Here is an 8,439-nt window from a genome sequence, read left to right as displayed (position 1 = left end):
TTTGTGGGCACAATTCATATTTGCAATTTTGCACAGGATTTTTTTGTTAAAAAGTAAATGACAACTTTTTCAAAAGTAATATTGTTGCCTATTGTAAAAAATAGTCTGTATTTAAAAAACTCAAAGAAATCAATTTGATACCAATCATAATTAAATAAATCATTTATATTTTGAGGAGAAAATGTTTTGATCAACCCACATACTTTTTATATCTGCATGCCGTCTCCATTTGTTTTCATATTTAATAACTATCTATTTGTTAGCATTCTCGAATGGATGTACTCTTCTTTTTACTTTTCACGTGCTCATTCTCGTATTTGTATTAATGTGCTTGGTTTCTATAACTATGATTAAACGCACATTAACTAATATAAAACGACCAATCAAAGTCAATTAGGATATATAATTATTTTACGTAGGCCAACCCACTTTCAATATTAACTTTTTTAATTATAGTTCAGTTTTAATTTCACCTTGCTAAACAATTCAAATGTATTACTTGAAGAATATGCTCATGAATAAAAACTGTTAAAGGAAAAATCGATAGTTATTTTCAACTGGTTGTGAATGTGAGGGTAATTTTAGCATTTTTATTAGAATGCAAGGATTAAAAGAGCGTGAAAGTCACGAAAATAAAAACGAAACACTGTATAACCATTTGAAATTGCACGATCTTCGAGAAGACATAAAAGTGGTGCAAAAATTTGCATAGAAATCTCCTGCCAACTTATTCTATTAAATATTCATTTCTTTTGTTGTTTGAGTTCATTTTAAATGACTTAGTATTTTGAATATACTTTAAAAGCATAATTTGTAAAGTTAATTGAATGTATTCTTTGTATGGCAAGCCCATAAATTGAATTATGGATCGGCAATTTACTTAAGAGCGCACTTTCCTGGAGAACTTATTAAATTATAAAATTTGGTACTTAATTATCTTGATTTTTCTGCACACAATTCCTATATTGTTAAGTTAAAATGCATATTAATTATTAAGTAATTTCTTTTGTGATGTATTGTATATATATGGCAATCGACATTTTGCCATAAAGATTAAATATTATTAGCAATGAAAAGTCAGATGAGTATTTTAAAACAATGAGCATCCGTATCTTTAATTTTTTATGTTTGTTAACATTTTTACAAAATAGCATTTCAGTTTCCACTATCTAATGATAAATGAGAGAATTTAGTGCCTTTTAAATATCCATATTCGTTATTTTTAGTTAACTATCGAAACAAAATTCGATGTACACGTTTCAGATTAAGTAAATGGACATTTTTTACAATCATTTAACATCTTATCCTTTAGGCCATATTGTGATGTAATCAAATAGTGCTTTCGTACAAATCTGTTAGAAATATTTTTTGTTCAGGAGAGGGTGGCCATAAATTTCTTCATTATGTGGCTGAAAAAATTAGTTACTTTTGATTCCCTTGAGCTTAACACAAATTTTTACTTTTACGGTAAATTTCTAAATGTTCTGTATTTGGCTCCATTCTTATAAAATCTTAACAATTCGTTTTCTTTATCACCACGCCTTAATTTATTTGCAGAATGCTTTAATATTGAACCCACTTTAAATGATCATATCCATGTGTTAATAAAACTTATACCTTGATGTCTATTTTCATAACATCGTCGTTAAAGAAGTTTGTCATCGTATGATAGACATAGCTATTTTGTATCGACACTAACACCATGCAGTGTTGGATTAAATCTTTGAATTGTTGATAACTATTGGCCAAGCGGTTGTAAAATATTTTGTATTGGGTGGGTTGTTAAACAAATGTTCGTGGTTGTATTTTTATTTTAATATTTTGTGCCACGCCTGTTGAACAATAATTTTTCAATTATATTTTCTCGATTTAGTGTTTCTATTTGGTAAAATGCTACAAAATATATGATACTGTCCAAATCCGTCTATCATTGGAATAAACAAACTCCAATCAGTTTAATTCTTAAAATAGCAAGTCTTGGCTAATTTTTCCATCATAAGACATTATCTTTCCTTTAGCTACATTTAAATACAATAATAGTGTTCTTTCTTTGAGAATTCTCCATCGTCTCCCAGTTTATCCTAAACTTTAAAATGGTGCCAAAAATATATTTACAAAAAATTATACTCAACATATTATATAGAAATAATTGAGAAATATGTCAAGTAAAATGATTTTAAATAATCATCTGGTCGTTTCGTTGTAGATTCAATTAAGTTGGTCTCATACGGTTTGTGATATTTAAAAAAAATTAACATATTTGCAACATTATTGCTACTAGTGCATGATAATCTATGTGATATTTTTATACTGTTGATGCATTTCACTATAAAAGCACTACACACTTGAATTAAGATTTATTGGAATTGCACATTATTTCACGAATGTATGGCAAGTTCATATCCAAAATGAGGATTGTTCACCTACAGATGATGTTACTAAACGGAAATTGTTGAGCTGATGTTAAAGATTGATATGGAAGCATCTCAACGAATAATTTTTCTAGAGCAATCAAATTATTTGATAAAGCATGGCATTTTGCAATTGAATATAAATCAATGACGAGGTTATTTTCTTATTTTTTTCGTCCAGAATGCATAAATTTACCTTCAAAATGCATCTAAGTGGAATGACTGTGAATAGATGAAATAAAACCAAATAGTTTTACCATCATAAATAAATATGGTAAGATTTAAATGCTTTACGGTCTATCATTCATGAATCTTATTGAATTAAACCAATATGTAACTAAAAAAGAAAGGTTCGGAAATCATTCAACATAAGTATGTAGGTGGGAGATACAATGTGTAAATAGCAAACTCTATGATACAAAGTCCTTACATAATTAATACTTGCAAATGAATTTACTACAGCATTGAAAATTTCTCACACAGTTTATTTTGCTGGGAAGCGTGGAAAGGTGTAATGCTTTACTTGTTACCCATATTTTGAAAACCTTCCGCATTTAAAATAGATATTTCCGAATATCTAACAAAACCAACCGTGTTATTCAATCTATTAAATGTATTGTCGCAAGAATCTTATTTTTGGGATAACAAGAGGCAATGCTTATACATTTCTTGTGTCTATATCTATCTAGTTTACAAAAATAGTAAATTGACAAAAGACAAAGGCTTATATCTAAATAGACTAGGAAAATATAAATTATAGCATGAAAACAAAATATGATACCATCATGTACAGCTTTTATAAAAGGGAAAACACAACACCCACGCAGAAGATCGGGACGTTTATGTTGAAATTATTTCAAAATGTATTCAAGCATATTGATATTAATTAAGCATACAAAGTTTTATGAAATTAAAATCTGAAACAAAGGTTCAAGGGAAAACTCAACCTTGTATTTTGATTGGCGTATTTGTTGCATAATATCCGAACAAAATACACATTGTATAAAATGTAACAACATGCTATGAATTTTCTACAATAACTCAAATCACTATAAAAGACAACTTGTTTGTTTCTATAAAAACTTTCGTTTTATAAAAGAAGGCTTCCATTTAAAATATTTGTAATTGAAGTCAAAATATCATTTTGATGACTTTATTAGAAAATGACAGAGGGCTTAGATCATATGTATTTAGGAATAAATGTTAAAATGTTTGAAAATAACAATTTGTACAAATAATTGTCCTAAATTAAATATACATTTCATTTAAAATTTAATCCATGATGAAAAGTGTGATCTTGCCACTGTTTCCCTCGTTATTTGATGTTTTCTCATAATTTTACAAAAATCCTTCTTTCTCAACACAAAAATTAAAGATCTCATTTAACAGCATTACTGTGGTGCACTTAATTTTTAAACATTAAATGCATTTGAATTTATGCTTCAAAGCCATTCAGATTGATAACGTATCGTATATTAAAATTTATTAAACAATATAAACTTTAAGTAGACATGTTGATTTTAAAATAATATGATTTATAAATACTATACCGTTTAATTTATTAAAGGAGCTATAAATGACATTGAGGATTGTTCAAAGAATAAGACTATCGGGGTGTACATACAATTATATATAATCAATGTGCATGACATCTGTAAGGCGTTCTGTGATATTAAATAGTGCTATTGGCAACAATCAAACGCTAACAGAAAGCAATAATAAAAAGCTGTGAATTATAAAAGTTGTAAAAATGTCCAATTTTTTATAAAATGATCAAACAGAGAAATTCATGTTCACAAAATAACTAAAGGAAATTTAGAGGCCTGAAAACCAATTCTCACATATATATATAATTGAAAATAACAAAGATACATTGAAAAATGGTTGTGTAAGCATTAAGTACGTACTTTTAATTGATATGCATATTTAAAGCATTAGCTTGAATCTTTCAAAATATTTATTAGCACTCTAATTTTGTCTATCATGAATGACATTTTCGTTACAAATTTAAAAAAGTATGCGCATTTTCCATCAAAACATTTTGAATATATAAGGTTTCCCAAGGCAATGATTTTTTAAATTAAACATAAATGAAAGATTTAAAGGCATTTAAATTGTATGTGATAAAATGAAAATATCACATAAAGCCCAAGAAATCGCATATTATACGACATAACGAATATTCGTATAAAATTGCCATCAGAGTTTTCGAAGGCATTTATAATTAATATATATTCTATATAAGAGCATTTCTGAGACTAAAAATCTATTATATGAAAAAAGGGACTCTTCTAAATTCGATGAAAGTTTATTGCTGTATGCCAAGAATCTTGTCGTATTGTATATTAAAGTTTAACTCAATAGCGAAGCATAAGACCATTACATAATTCTTCAGGAACAAAGATGTAAATATAAAAAGTGCTAAGGTCTAGTATAATTTCCAATACAACTATTTTAATGATTGGCATTAATACATAAGGTTGCTTTCGAGATCTATAAATACGGGATCTTATTGAAATTTTTTGCATCTATATTAATTATTAGACAATAAAATATGAATGGCATTCTCCTTTTAGTTAAATAGTACCTGAAAGATAAGGCTTAAATTATTTGCAAGTCAATTTGGCATATAACTTGAAGTCTTTTCTATTTAACACAAGGAACCTTAACAGACATGTAGAAACTTCATAAATAAAAATCTTTTGTAAATGATATATGGAAAATAGAACCACAATGATTCAACATCCTAAAAACAAATGTATGTATAATAAAAATAAACAATCTACTTCATGGTAAACGTTGTAAATATAATGATTGTTCAACTTATAAGACTAAGGAATTTAAAATAATCAATTGACAACTGCCAAGCAAAGGAGATTTTTAATGGCAATGCTGCTGTAATAATGATCATTTGGATGCTGTTGAATTTCAAATAATCATTTCATTTTCAAAAACTATTTTAAGATTTTGTCTCCTTATTTAAATTTAAAGGACATCTTGTCTTCTGCTATTTAATTAAATACATATGGGTGAACATTGCACAATACAAGTCTCTTCGATAATATCGAATATTTTCTTAATATACTTCGCCGAGTTCAATAATTTTTGTTCACAGTCATCCATTTATCGCCTTGCATTGTCATATTGTTTAAAATCGATTATATAACAATGTGCACTTGATGATGATTGTATTGTATGCTATAATGCAAAAATTTCTAAATATTATAATGTTTTATCACAATCAACGCACATTAAAAGTTTTTGTTTTTAGTATTGAGCATAATTTAGATTTGAAGTTTAATACTTATTGCGATATTTGTGTAATATTGTTTTCTTTTCGAAAATCTTATTATTCATACATTTCTGTATCATATATTAAATCAAGAATAGAGTATGAAGAGACTACAAAATCTAAAATGATGTTTATCTTCCAAGAAATATGCGATCTTCATATATTCTCTTGAATATATGAAGATAGTTGTGTAAAAGGGATAAAATTGGAAAATTAGAGTAGATAAGAATGAGGCATTGATGATTAATATACATCGATGGGATTCATAAATATGCAAATGAAATGATTTGTTGATGTAAATATGCTAAAATCTACAACAGCAGTAATGATCCTAATTTATAGACTCTACAAAAGAACTGAAGAATGTGGACTACAAGAGACTAAATCACGGTATGCATTTTCAAAAACAAAGTATGATGATCAATCGTGCAAAGCTGGCAACTGTAAAAGATCTAATTAAGGAAACAAATCATCTTCGACACGAAAGGACAGAGTAACATGCGCGTATAAACTTTCTATATTATATGATGATTTTGAAATCTAATCTACCTTATTTTATAATTAGTTGTTGAATATAGTTGAGATAAAACAGTCAACTAGCCTATAATAAATAGAAATAGATGCCTAAATAAAAAAATCAATCGAAAGAGAACAAAGGAATGTGGAAGTTATTCGTAGAGCTATTAAAATTGTTCAAAAAGCAAAGGAATATGAGCAAATTTTGCAAATAGAAGTTATAGTATCATAACAGGTGTATTAGAATATTTTGAAAACAAATATGGATCGTAATTGGGGATTATAGTTATCATTGTTGGATTCTTACCATGAATGAATTGATTAGAAGGTACAAAGTTATTAGGCGTCAAGATTGCACTTTGAGAAGGTATTAATAAAAGATGTCATAAATATCTGAAAACTCAACAAATAACATCTAATTATGATGGTAAGTAGCAAGATGTTTATTAAATAGAGATTGTCACTATAATTAATGTTCTAGTGGAATAATAATCAGGTATTCTCTATAAATCGTGTTAAAATTGTATAGAAATGAAAAAATTTTAGTGGAGCAACTTCAAATTATATACTTTAAAATGCGAGGAGCTTACTCTAGAAAGCACATGATATTGTAATATTTCTGTTTAAAATGGATATTAGATAATATCAACCCACGAAATGCAATCAACACACCATCAATATATTTATGCATAGTAATTATAGATTAAATTTAATCAATACAATTTAAGCCTCATTATATCTATTTTAATATTACGACAAGCAATTTTATTTTTATAATGAACATTAAATAGTAGATACGTCAATGTCGGCATTATAATAGCTGTGTTATTTAAATATTTTTAAATAGAAACTAAATATTGATAGTATGTTAAAATTTTTGATCAATTCAATCAGCCTTTTGTCATATAAACTCATATTCAAGACAGTTGAATAGAATTAATTATACCTTGTGATGCACCATAAAAATATAAGCATCTAAATAGCAGCATAAACGATTGGTTTAACTTTTTTGTATTGCCCGTCTCATGCCATCTTGAAAAAATTTTTTTTGATTACATTTAAAAATCACAAGTGTAATGATGACACAAAACTCTAAATCTTGTGCGAATAATTTCTGTGATTTAATGCTTTATAGAAACCAATGTTGTCTATTATTAGCATGCTGCTGTAAGCATATTGCCAACCAAGCTTCTTTAAAATTCTCCTGAGTGTATTAAAAATAGACTTTTGATGTTCAAATTTAAATCTAAATTTTAGATGAAATATAATAAACAGAGAATTATCTTGGCATGACCTCTCTAATTTATTGGGTACTTTTATTGCCTTTCACAGAATCATTTTGATGCATTCTAATCAATGTGTTGACTTTTCAACTTTATCTTAAGCATTTAGACCGATATCAAAAGAAGGAACTGTATGGTTTATATTTAATCTCTATGTTCTCTGGACTATTCTCCCTATATTAAAGGAATATATTTTGGCACATTTCTGTTGATTGTCATTTAGGATCGATTCTTAGAATGCATTTATTTGAAATGGATTTGAAAATTTTCATGATCAATTCACCGATAGGGATTTGTTTCTTGTTCGCTTCTCAGATATATTTCGACTATTTTTTCTCCTCAAAAATTAATTTTTATATACTGTTGGTGTTTTCAAAATGATATACTTTGATGATTTTTACATTTACTTAAATGCTTGAAACATTTCAGAAGACGAAATTTTCATGTTTGGCATTAAATATAAAACATTAAGAATGGTGATGTCTCTGAAGCAACAATCATTCAGGTCTTAGAATGAGTTGTGGCCATACAATTTGATAGCAAACATCATTAGCCCTGGAGCATTAAGAAAGTAGTGAATAGACCATTATGCATAGACATAATTAATCCTGCAGACTAATGATCTATGTGGGATTGAAATTGAACTTTTAAAACATACAATCAAATTGATGTATACAAAGCTATGATAAATTTGAAATAAATATGAATAGCCTAAAAATTTAAAATTTGTTCGATCAAAATGATGAGACCACAGAACTACACCATTTTTATAAGCTTATTGGATGTATTAAATAATAAAATGGAAAGCAAACAATTATGGTAAAAATATAAGATATTAGGAGATAAAATATTAAAGGAGAAATGAAATTAGATAGAATGTAAATATAGAATTTTATATTCAAATTGAAACAGTCCGTCTAAAGAGCAACTATGCTAG

The sequence above is a fragment of the Vittaforma corneae genome, assembly GCF_000231115.1.
Source record: "Vittaforma corneae ATCC 50505 unplaced genomic scaffold supercont1.17, whole genome shotgun sequence".
NCBI lineage: Eukaryota > Fungi > Microsporidia > Nosematidae > Vittaforma > Vittaforma corneae.
Note: the sequence above shows the minus strand (reverse complement) of the source record.